The sequence below is a fragment of the Neopsephotus bourkii genome, unplaced genomic scaffold, assembly GCF_033783945.1.
Source record: "Neopsephotus bourkii isolate Nb327-2 ecotype Australia unplaced genomic scaffold, CSIRO-AGI_Nbou_v1 NB_977, whole genome shotgun sequence".
Taxonomy (NCBI): Eukaryota; Metazoa; Chordata; class Aves; order Psittaciformes; family Psittacidae; genus Neopsephotus; species Neopsephotus bourkii.
Genome location: NW_026901471.1, coordinates 85295 through 97320, shown reverse-complemented (window position 1 = coordinate 97320; position 12026 = coordinate 85295). Strand labels below are relative to the sequence as shown.

Below are 12026 nucleotides of genomic sequence, written 5' to 3'. Positions count from 1 at the left end.
TGTTCTTATCTCAACCCATGGGAGTTGCATTCTTTTGATTCTCCTTCCCATCCCTCCAGGAGCAGAGGGAGGCCAAAAAGCGGGGGGGAGTGAGAGAGCGACTATGTGATTTATGGCTGACTTTGTTTAAACCATGGCAACAGCCTCCTGCCTTGCTGAAGCAAATGTTAGTTTTCTCCCTTGTGATTTAGGCTGTCTTCAGTTTTTCTCTTATATCAGTGTAATTCTCAGACATTTCATCCCAAGAAAGTGACATTCAGTTATGCAACAAAGGTGTTTCTGGCACAGACTTTATTTTTCAGATACAAGGTAGATTGGAAGATCAGATTAATCATAAGCTTGTTTACCAAAGAATCATGGATTCATTTAGGTTTGGACGCTACCTTTAAGATTAAGTCCAACTGTTAATCCAGCACTACCAAGTCCACCACTAAATCACATCCCTGAGCACCACATCTACACATCTTTTAAATACCTCCAGCGGACAATGGCTCAACTCCTTCCTTGACAACCTTTTCAGTGAAGAAATTTTTCCTAATATCCAAATTAAACCTCCCCTATCACAACTTCAGGATGTTTCCTTTTGTCCTATTGCTTGTTACTTGGGAGAAGAAACTGGCATCCACCTCACTACAACCTCTTTTCAGGTAGTTGTAGGGAGTTATAAGGTCCCCCCGAGCCTTCTGTTCTCCAGACTAAACAACCCCAGTTCCCTTAGCCACTCCTCATAAAACCTGTGGTCTAGACCCTTCACCAGCTCTGTTGTTCTCCTTTGGATACACTCCAGCTTTTCAAGTCCTAACATCACAGGACTGAAGGAAGCAAGATTTCCACTGGACCGCTTTCTTGATAAAGTCAATGGTAAAGATAGACAAGCTTTAAAAATATATATATGTATACAGTGGCACCATTCCATGGGAACTGGAGGCATTGCTGGTAGTGATTTCTGATAAAACACATTCTAATAGTATATGATTCCACCATAGACACAAGATGCAGAGTATATGCAGCAAAGAATTTATTTCAGTTTTCTGTGGTGGGAGACGATTCCTGGATTAGCTGATTAATTGCATTAACAAAGTGACATGCAAAAAGAAAAAAACCTGTGGGGTGCAGAACATTCTGACAGGAAAGATGTGCACAAAGGTGACAACATTAACATATCAATATGAATTTGTCAGTCATATAAACCTGGAACATTGGGTTGCACTTTGCTTTAAAAAGATCAGTTTGCTCTTCGCAAATAAGAAGTGACAGCAGTGAAAAACACAGTTAACTCCTGCACATTGATGAGACTTGGGGTAAGAGAGATGCAACTGGATGAAGAAAATCTTCAAGTAAAAATATCAACCTGCTATTTTCTAACCTTAAGGTTTCCGGCTGCCTGTAAAGAGATGGCAGGAGGTAGGTAGCATGCAAAGAAACACAGCCTTCAGTGTACAGCCACAAGAAATTTCAATAGGTATTTGGTCCTGAATCAAGACAAAAACATCAACACAGAGCTTGAGATTGCTTTTTGCCCAAGTGGAAACTTTCAAAAGTTTAGTTGTTTTGGTTTGGTTTTTACTAAATAAAAATTACTTGCTGTGTTTCACAAGAGAAACCACTTTCATAGTCCTCAAGTCAAACACTTTCATTTGAGATTTGGAGACGTGAGAAGCAAGAAGAATCTGTGGTAATGGAGGCCAAATAAAGTCCTGCCAATGAAAGACAGGGGTCTAAACAAAGCTGCTCTGTGTTGACAGATAAAACTTCAATATTTTTAGGTCTCACTATTGATGCCTGACAAAATGTATCATCATACAAGTGTTAATATAACCATAGACAAAAAACAGTGTGATTTTCAGTCCTTCCTCCTCACCCCAACTCTTGCACCAAAAAAACTTGTTTCAACATCTAATTATCTTCTGTCTTCTTTTTCAGTCTCCTGTTTCCCTTCTATTTATTGATTTGGCTTTTACCCCTTTGTCCTTCCTTTGGATTTCTTCTCTTCAGCTTTCTGTATTTTTTGTCCCAAATGGAAGCTGGCTTTAATGGCTGTCCTTGCCTACTAACCCAGCTCCAGCCTCCAGTTACCCTTTCTTTTTCCTTCTTGGGCATCCCACACACTGCATCAGTCAAAAACAAAAACATGAGGCAAGAACTGCTTAGCTGCAGGGCACACTAGTTCAACTTTATGGGATAGCAGTATTTCATTAGAGTGATGCTTGAATTCACCTGAAGTACATAAGCCAGACCAGGATCTCCCTATCTTTATCATCCATAAAAGAATATTTGTGCTCTAGGAAATGATGAAGGACTCTGTGGAACCAGAATAAATCCATTAAATAACACTCTGAACACATTCAGTCAGACACAAGAAATCAGTTTCTTTAGCCTACAAATGCTGCCTGCACACGCATTACTACCACTACAAATCCTACTTGACAAAATGAAATTATTTGAACAATTTAGCAAGGCAACAAACATTTTATCAACACTCACCATCTGTATTGGTTTTAAAAGAGCAAAAGATTTATAAAACAACCTGAGTCCCAAGAGCTTGCTACGTGTATGAGAACAAATTAGTTCCTGACAATAGCCTGAAGGGGACATGTGTGAATTAAGAGATTTATCTTTTCCCTTGTCTGCCTCAGAAAAGCTAAGGAAGACTCACATTTTAATTCTAAGTATCCTAGATCTCTGTATTATTTTCATAGTACTTTTCATAGCTACTTTCTTATTAGAGCCATTGCACTTGGGATGTGTATGTGTGTGAAAAAAAAACCAAAAACCTAAGCTGTGAGCTATTTCCTTTGTGGTTTATATAGACAGAAAAAGATTTTCACATTAATTTTTTTCAAAGGTCCAGTAAAGCTAGAAAGTATTTTTAATGAGGTTGCTACCTGGTGCCAATCCTAAACAAATGGTAACCTTTAAAGAGAACAATGTTGTTGACAGACTACTATGGTTATAGAAATTGTCAGATGATCAACTATTATCATTATGGATGCAATAACATTACGAGTGTAGGTACAGAATCCCAGGTTGGCTGGGGTAGAGTTAATTTTCTTCATAGTAGCTAGTATGGGCCTGGTTTGGATCTGTGCTGAAAGCAGTGTTGATAACACAGGGATGTTTTAGCTATTGCTGAGTAGTGCTTACACAGGGTCAAGGCCTTTTCTTCTTGGCAAACTGCTCTGCCAGGGGGTGGGCTGAGGGTGCACAAGAAGCTGGGAGGGGACACAGCCACAACAGCTGACCACAACCCCCAGTAAACACAAAGTGATATTCCATACCATATGATGTAACACTCAGCAATAAAAGTTGGGGGAAGAAGAAACGGGTAGGGTAGGGATGTCCAGAATGAGAGCATTTGTTTTCCCAAGTAACCATTACATGTGATGGAGCCCTGCTCTCATGGAGATGGCTAAACACATGCCTGCCAATGGGAAATATGAATGAATCTCTTTGTTTAGCTTTGCTTACACACACAGCTTTTGCTCTATCCATTAAACTGTCTTCATTTCAGTCCATGAGTTTTCTCATTTTTTTCCTCAGATTTTCTCCCTCATCCCACCACGGGGGGAGTGAATGAGCAGTTGTGTGTCTCTTAACTCCCTGTGGGGGATAAACTACGACAAGCCCATAACAGAATGCATATAAGGCTAAGGTAGCCTAGAGAAAAGAATAAATGCCAAGTTTCCTCATGAAAAAATGCAATTAATCCTTTCAAGAAGTTCGTGTCAAAATTAAGTCTCAGCTAATGGACAATAAATATGAGACGTTGCTACTCAAGTAGTGTGGAAGAAATAGCAAGGCAGAGGCAGCTCTACAGACTGGAATGTGTCTGCAGGAGCTGCATTAGAGGGCAATGGCCACAGTCCTTCCTTAGATGTACCCTCCCACCTAAACACATTAATTTTGCTACCAATATTATATTCAGTTAATGTTCTATGTGTGTGTGCATTAGATTTATTACCCACGTACATAAACACACAAGATTCATGGTAGAATGTTTTTCTGCTATGCCAGAAAGCCAAGCACTACAGAAGTGAGAAACTAGGAGCTAAGTAGAGTGGACTGTGTGTTTTTAATCCTTGTGGAGAGTTGTAACTGAAACAGAAGAGCAAAGCAATATTTTAAGGCAAAATATTTTAAGGCAACTTACCACCCCATGCTGTCACAAAAGCAATGGAAAAGTTTGTTCTGAGAGGATCCAGCTTAGTATCTGAGAGCAGTCCTGGCCTGCTACACTAATAAGTTGATAGCAGCTTCTCAGTTGAGTTAATCCATCAGCTATGAGCATAAAGTATCAAAGTTCCTTAAATATTTGAGAAACTTGCAGTGACAGGACAGTAGTTTGAAGTTCAGTGAGCCCACTCACTGAAAAAAAAAAAATACATACAAAAAAATAAACAATTATGCATTTCAAATGTGTAGCTGAATTAATAAGCAATAGAAACTGTTACTGTAAGAGGCCAAAATATTAGTTGGAGACAGTTTATGACAGAAATAAACATTCTAAGTGATCAATTTGATGTTTTTGTGGGAAATCTTCACTGAAATTTCAACTTTTTGCTAAAAATTTTTTCATTTAAAGACAAATTTTCTCCAGGAGGCAGGGAAGCAAATGGGGGAGGAAGGACTCTTCCTATTGCTACAGAAAATAACAAAATCTGTCTGATGAAATCATGCTCACAATCATGAAAATGACACAAGAAAGCATTTGCCATGCACGGTTTCTGCTTTGCATTGTAATTTATGACTACAAGCCCAGTCACTGAACATCAGTCAGTAAGCTGGACAGGATAAATGGAGAAATCAAACAGTGGTTAAGCAAGATGGTAATTACAGCTCATAAATGAAAGGTGATCGTCCCTTTAGAAAGAGTATACAAAGAAAGTAATTTTGCAGTCAACTCTTGTTAATATTAGCTATAGTGTAATACTGCATAGTCTAGCCTAGTACAGTGCAGCAGAGCAAAGCACAGCTGAAGAGCTTGCAAGATCCATCTTCACATAAAATAAACTTAGATTTTTCTGATTACATTCAATCTTTATACTACATTATTATTTGAGAATTAATAATAATGAAAAAAAAAAGACACAATAATAAAAATCTGAGTACCTTCCCTAAAGTTCCAAAACAATCATCAAATGTGAATGTTAATGTTTGGAGTTTATCTAAATAAATGATGTAATTTGTAAAGAATTCATCTTAAGATACTACATTTTGCTTTCATGCATCTTCCTCCCTCTTTGCTACTGCTTATTCAAAACTCAGCTGGTGATATAGGTTGTATCCACAAAAAATAGTCTAAATCACTTCACCTCAGAAAATTAATTGCCTTCCTCTCTGTTTTCTTCACAATGCTTCTGGAACATTGCTGAATTACTGAGAAAGGTCAGCTCATTTGCAAAAAGATTCTCTTTCTGCCAAATGAGCCAGTCTGACGCTAAAAACAGGAGAAAGGTTTCGTGATTTGCTGCATAAAAAAAGCAATCCCATTTTTTTGCAAGGAGAGGCATACACAGAAAAGCTTGGGACAAAATTACTGACATTTGGTTTCCAACCTTAGCAGCAATGATTGGTTGATGTAACTGGTAATCTCAGAGAATTTTACAAAGCTGATTAGAAGAACGGGAATTCTGAAGTTGAGAGAGAAACCAATTTCTCCAAGCTGAGCTGTGCCACAGGCAAACTAGAACTCAGGTCTTCACAAACTCAGTTCAGTGCTGCTTCCAGAACTCAGCAACTGTTTCTCTTTTGCCTCTAGGAAAAAGCAGATTAACTAAGAACATACTTTTCCTACTTATTTTTTTAGGTAAATACAGCTTTTTCCACCTGTTCAAAACCAAAACCTGCTGGGTTTAAGCTGTATCAAGAACACTGAACAGGGCTGATATAGCACAAAAAATACTTTTCTCTAGCACACAGGAAGAGAGGTCACTAACAGTAAGAGTTTGATGGATCAGACCCCCAAAAGGATGTTAGCACATCCTACTACATAAGATGATCAAAGCAAGGAAAATATATTCAACACTACAAATTACTGCTAGAATTATGACAAACACAGAAATCATGGCTTGATTCTTCTTTAAGTTATATCTGCTCTTCCGGGACTATTTCCACTATAACTCATTTTTGATGAGGAACTTTAAAGCATTTTAAATGATAGCCAAGATAAAAAGATAAACTAAAACCTTATTTTTGGATGCAAAGTTAAAAGCTGACTTTGCTTTTTAGTTAGAAAGGCAGAAGTTTAGAGCAACTCCCCAGAAATCAGAGTATTTCTGGATTAACTTCAGAAATTGTCATGAATACTTAACCGAGCATCAGCATGTCCTTTAATTCTTCCTTACAGTGACTTTTATGAGTTTAGCCTGTACTCCTTTTTAAATAAATATATTTTATCTAATAATCCAATGTGCTATAGTACTTTTGAGTTTTATTATTACTACTAGTTGTAATGTTCAATTCCTCCTGTATGCTTAATCTGCTTTGGTTAATTTTTTTTGCAGAGGTTATGGATATTAAATGTAATGATGTACTTTTCCTAAAGGCCTCAAAATGTAACTATTCTTCTTTCCTTAAACTCTAAGGAATATAGAAATATAAATGTAGCAGGAAAGCTTCTTTGGCCTTGTGAATAAATCCCAAATGTTTTTTAAAACAGTTTACTGAGCAGGAAGAAACAGAATAGCAATTTACAGACCATTGTAGCAAGCTTGTGGGAAAAACTTTGTTTTCTGGAAAGCTTGGTGGAGGGAAGTTACAGCTGGCATATTTCTAGAAAATCTTCCATTAGAAAAAATAGCTTTTCTACTGAGTTTCTATATGCTTACCATGTAAGCAATTACAAAGTTCACTTGACTTCGATCTGGCTCTAACATTTAGAATTTAAAATAATTTTTGGTCAGAAGTCATAAGAATGTAATAACATCACATGTAAAGTTATCCTTTTTTCCTTGTATAATAAGGAAATATCCTGTTACTCTTGTCTATGCTGCCACAATATGGTCTTATATGAACATTCCAAGTAGACAGTTTTCTAAAATGGACGAGATTTCTTTTCTGTAATTGCCTGTAATGTTTTATGATGAACAATCCATAAAAATTCTTTTTCAATGAAGAAAGCAAGTGACATTAAATAGCCTCTTAATACAACAGTGATAGTAAGATAATCTCTCCTGTTATCAAAAAGCAAAGTCAAGAAGCCTCCTTGTTTTACTTATCACGTAGCAGTTAAATACAGATGCATCACTGATGCCCTATGAATTATGCAGTAAAGCTACCTGAAAATCTTGTTACCATGATTCCATTCACACCCCCTCATCTTACTTCAGACCTTAAAGTATGCATTTTATTATGTATTAATAGGTATATACATTACTATATATATAAATGTATTCAGTAACTCCTGGAAACAGAAAAGACATTAGTAAAATCCCCCTTAATTTGGATGTTTGGAAGGAAACAAATTGCTGGAAAGAGCCTTGTAGGAGACAGAGGAAATTGTTTTGACAGTAGGTGCCTCTTTTATTGTCTTTAGTGGACTTAGAAACAGGCCCATAGGAATTTCAGATGGCAACAGCAGCTTGACATTAATTTCAAGACCGTAGGTTCAGAACATGCACAACCTAATAAAACACATTGTTTTCATCTCTGATGTATGTGACCTTATAATACTGCCATAATTGTAACTTAAAAAAATAGAATCATTAAAGCAATTTAAAAGAAAATAAGAATATGGGGAAACACGTAGTAGTGCATACATATATGTTAAGTTGCTGGCTCGTCTCACCTATGACATTGGACTGGCACTTGAGCAATTGGAAAATGATGAAAAGGAAGAAGTGCCTGGAGTTACAATTGCAAATACTTTGTCTCCCACTGGAGAAAATAAGAATGTACAATAGTCGGGGGGAAGGGAACCCCAAAAAAGAAACCACCCTGAAACAAAACAAGCACACTCCCATGCCCCCCCCAAAAACCCAAAATCTAACAAGCAAACAAACAACCCACCCCCCCAAACCAACCAACTTGGTAAAGATTTCACACTACTTTGTGTCAGGGACTGCAACAAAGAGTTTAAAGAGGAAAAAGAATAATAACAGGAAAGACAATCACAATAGCCCAAGAAAATGTTTTTTTTTAATAGCACATTCCACTTCATTCTGCCTTTACCTCCTCTCCACATGCGATTATAAGGTAGAAGTACCACTTGAATCAATTCACTTAATTTTTAAAACCAAAAACCTTATAATACCTTTTCCTCCCAAAGCCCAAGCTGACCAGGAAGCAAATTAGTACTTTTCACTCAGCTGTGCCCTACAAATTACATTTTGACACCAGCACCTCACTTACCAAGTATTCAACTACTTCAATCATGTCCTATGCACAGCAGCTAAAAACAGAGGGCCAACCTTTGCTCGTCACAATGGAAATTAAGTGTATTTAGCCTTTCAGAAGAATCAGAAAAGTCAAACTCTCAATAGCTGATGAAGTCCTCCTGGTTCTTTCTTCATCCTTCATCCGAGTTTTCTCACACAATATATTTTGTGAATATTACATATAATTCAGAATACTCTTTATTTCCATGCAGTGTTAATTTCCATTACTCATTCCTAGACCTGCCCAGTTTCACTTTATTCTAAAAGTAGCTAACAGTGAACTTGCACTTCAGTGTCATACTCCAGAAGAGAATCTGTCTTTGGCTCTGATTGTCCCCACCCCTCCTGCCCCGTCTTGCTACTATGAAAGACCATATACAGTATTTCTTGTTTTGTCCAACCCCTTTACTAGAACATCCTTACTCACATGGTTGTGATGTTGCCTGCTATCCTATTGAGTCATTTTCAGTTGGTGCCAAGAGGAAGACTTGTGCATTTATAATCAGAAATCAAGTTCAAACTGAATCTTCCAGCTGTGGGAAGAATTGCAAAAATTCTCCTGCTGTAGTCAAAGCTTTGCATGACTGACTGAAGAACAGGAGCTGAGGAAAACTAAAAACTGCTCCTCAAAGATCATCTCTTCTAGCTGGCAGCTGGAAGGATGGAGGGAATGAGGTCATTAGGGTAGGTTTAATCAAGCAAGCAAATTGAAAAACAAAAGCAATCTTAGTGCCCTCAGTGCTATAAACAAAAAAATGAAAAAGGAACCATAGAGGACAGATCTTGTGAAACAGAACTTCTGTACATAACAATGATGCAGTTAGCAATCATGCTAAATAGAGATGCTGTGCAGACTGCTATTTTACTACAAATCCCTCCTGATACACTACTGCTGATATTCTCTGGCTCTCTTTCCCATCCCACACAGAAGAATTCAGTGGAAGAGTGACATCAGTTGAAAACTTCAAGTACACAAGAAGACCTATAGAAGATTAAATCATAGTCTCATAAATAGCAAAGAATAGGGTAATTTCTAAATCTACCTTGTAATCAAGATGCTAAGTCAAAAGCTTAGCTTCTGCTCAGCTCAGAAAGAAAGGTTTTGCTAGAACTGTGAAAAAATAACTTAAAGCTCTATAAAGGAAGAACTACAGACAATCACAGCTACTTTCCTGATCAGACTTTGGATATTTCTTTCACATTTCTCAGTGTTTCTGTGAAGCCTGGGGAACTGCTAATAGCAGCAAGTTTAACCACAGTTGTCTGTACAAGCACAAAGGAGCTATCAGTGGAAAGGCAAAAGAAAACAGCAAATAGCAGATAATCAGAAAGCAGTCACTCTAAAATTTAGTACAGTCTTAACCAGAGGAAAATGAAACACTCCTACTGCAAATACGCATAACCTGGAATGGCCAAAAGCTAGCATAAGAAACCACATACCTGTATTGGTTTTAGAAGAAAATGCCAGAATGTTTACCTTCTACAGCCACCTCATTTTTCTACAGGAGACTGAGAAAAGACACAGACCTTTGTCTTTTGTACTACTCATTTGCATGTTTTTCACCACAGCCAGGTAGGTTTTGTTACTCAGAAGTTATTAACAGAAACACTTTCACTAAAGTTGCTGTGAAACTTATTTGAGGAACTGAATGTTGATGACCTTCAGCTGAACAATCAGTTAGTGTATAATATATACAAATGTTGATGGAGAAACACAGCTGACTTCACTGTCCAAGTAGATTTCCTCTCTAGGCAAAAGCCAATTACTGGCTGCTTAACCTCTTTCCTTAAATAAAATGGTAGCAAGACAGGTGATAAAGGGTAGGTCAAGCTATTTCTTTGCTGCAGTCTTTTTGACGTAGGAGGATGTGGTTTTGCTCCAATTGATCGTACCAGACTGCTCCTTTAGGGTTTCAATAAGAACGAAAGCCAGAGCACAGGCAATTTATTCTAGTAATCACCAACAAGAATCATAAATGTTCCCTACAGAAGGCTGATCCAGTTGCCCAACATTTTACCTGTACTGTTTAGTGTTCCACTTCTTAATACTAAACAGCTCCAGATACTCACCCACCTCTTCTTCCAGATTTGAATACCTGCAGCAACACAGCAGATAACATCCAGCTTACTGAGTAAGTGACTAGTGAAAAACCTAGGTTGCTGCTAAAGGACATTTTTTCTTCTCTTCACACACAGAGGAATGGGGAAAAGCACACTGTATAAAAAGCTCCCTACAGGAGTGGGATAGTTCCTCAGTGTCCTCAGCGTACCCCTGAAGAGGAAGACAGGACACTTTTGTCACATATTATGTTGGTGGTCTGGCTGACATACCACAAACACAGACTACAGAAAGCTTCCTGGTATTTGTTTAAAGTCTGAAGGACTCAATTTACCTATAGCTTTGCCTGTATAAGGTGACGTTGACTAGTACTGACTTTTCACTGTGACTAGGAATGCACTGAGAACAATTTCTCTTGGCAGCACTGTAAAGGATTATTAGTGAAGGACTCATGGGACTGGTTTCTCCAGAACACCCAGTGTGCAAGGGCAAGCAGTTTTCCAGGACAGAGAGCTAGATCAAACTTCATTTGTGTGAGAAGAGAAACAAGAACTCAGATTCCAGCTCTCAAAGTCAAAATACAGCCCCTAGTTCGCAGCATCGGGTCAGACTACTGCACATTGAACATTTTTCAGGGGAACTCACCACTGAGACAGAATTTACAATACATGACCAGGACATGACTCCATGAAGAGTACAGAGTAAGTAGTTTAAACATAGATCCTTCGTGTTTCTATACAAGGCAAGTTACTGGACGTGCTAACAGTATGCTGTTCCTGTATGTTTGCACTCTGCTGCACTGTTGGCAGTACCGTGTGCAAGAAATAAGGTCCCACTAGCCTGGGAATGTGAAAAACACATCAGCTTAGTAACTGAATAGAGTCTGAGGCTCCTAGTTTGGGCATAAGGGTGGAAAGGTATAGGGCACAGGGCTGAGTTTGTGCTTTCTGACTAACAGCCATATGAAAATCTTGAGTGAAGCTCTTGGAGTCAATAGCTGAATGTCCAAGTCTCTGCTATAACTAGTCAATTCAGTAGTCCTCACTCACTGGAACCCCCATCTGAACCCTTTCAACACTCAAACTCACAGAGATTTTCTTCACCACAGTTAATTCAATTTCTTGGATTTTGGCTCTGATTTAGACCATTTATTACAAGTCAGACTTCTTCGCCCAGGTAAGAGATTCTCTCAGTCTATCTCACTGGTCTATTTCAGATGACATGATACAACAAGAAGCCCTAGCTACTAAGCCTCTGGCCAGCACCCTAATGATTTTACCAGAGGAGAGCACCTGAATCACTCAACTGCTTATTCCTTACTGCCTTCCCAAAGTCCCCTTTACACACATCCAAAAGGCAGAGAAACATACCCCACAGTTTGCTGGAGAGCTATTTTAGAGCGTGGTTCAACTCTCTCAGAGCTACTACAGCTTCTGCTGACCCTGCTTCTTACTATGAGACCTCTTGAGAACAGGGCACAAAGCCTGCTGGGGAAACAGTGTGTGAACTACTATCCCCCTCTTCAGACTCACCTCCAGGGAGAGGATTAAAGACAATGCAGATGGAAGACTTGGGTCTTGAAATGGAACTGT

The 12026-nt window shown here is 38.4% G+C and overlaps 1 long non-coding RNA gene across 1 annotated transcript in view; it reads right to left on the bottom strand.

Annotated features, from left to right (window-relative positions):
* The window catches only part of LOC133215415 (uncharacterized), a 41381-nt gene extending 31499 nt beyond the window's left edge, over window positions 1-9882 (bottom strand). The window contains exon 1 of the long non-coding RNA XR_009726406.1: window positions 9816-9882. This is a non-coding gene — a long non-coding RNA (uncharacterized LOC133215415). The remainder of the gene's footprint in view (window positions 1-9815) is intronic.
* Between the last annotated feature and the right edge of the window lie 2144 nt (window positions 9883-12026).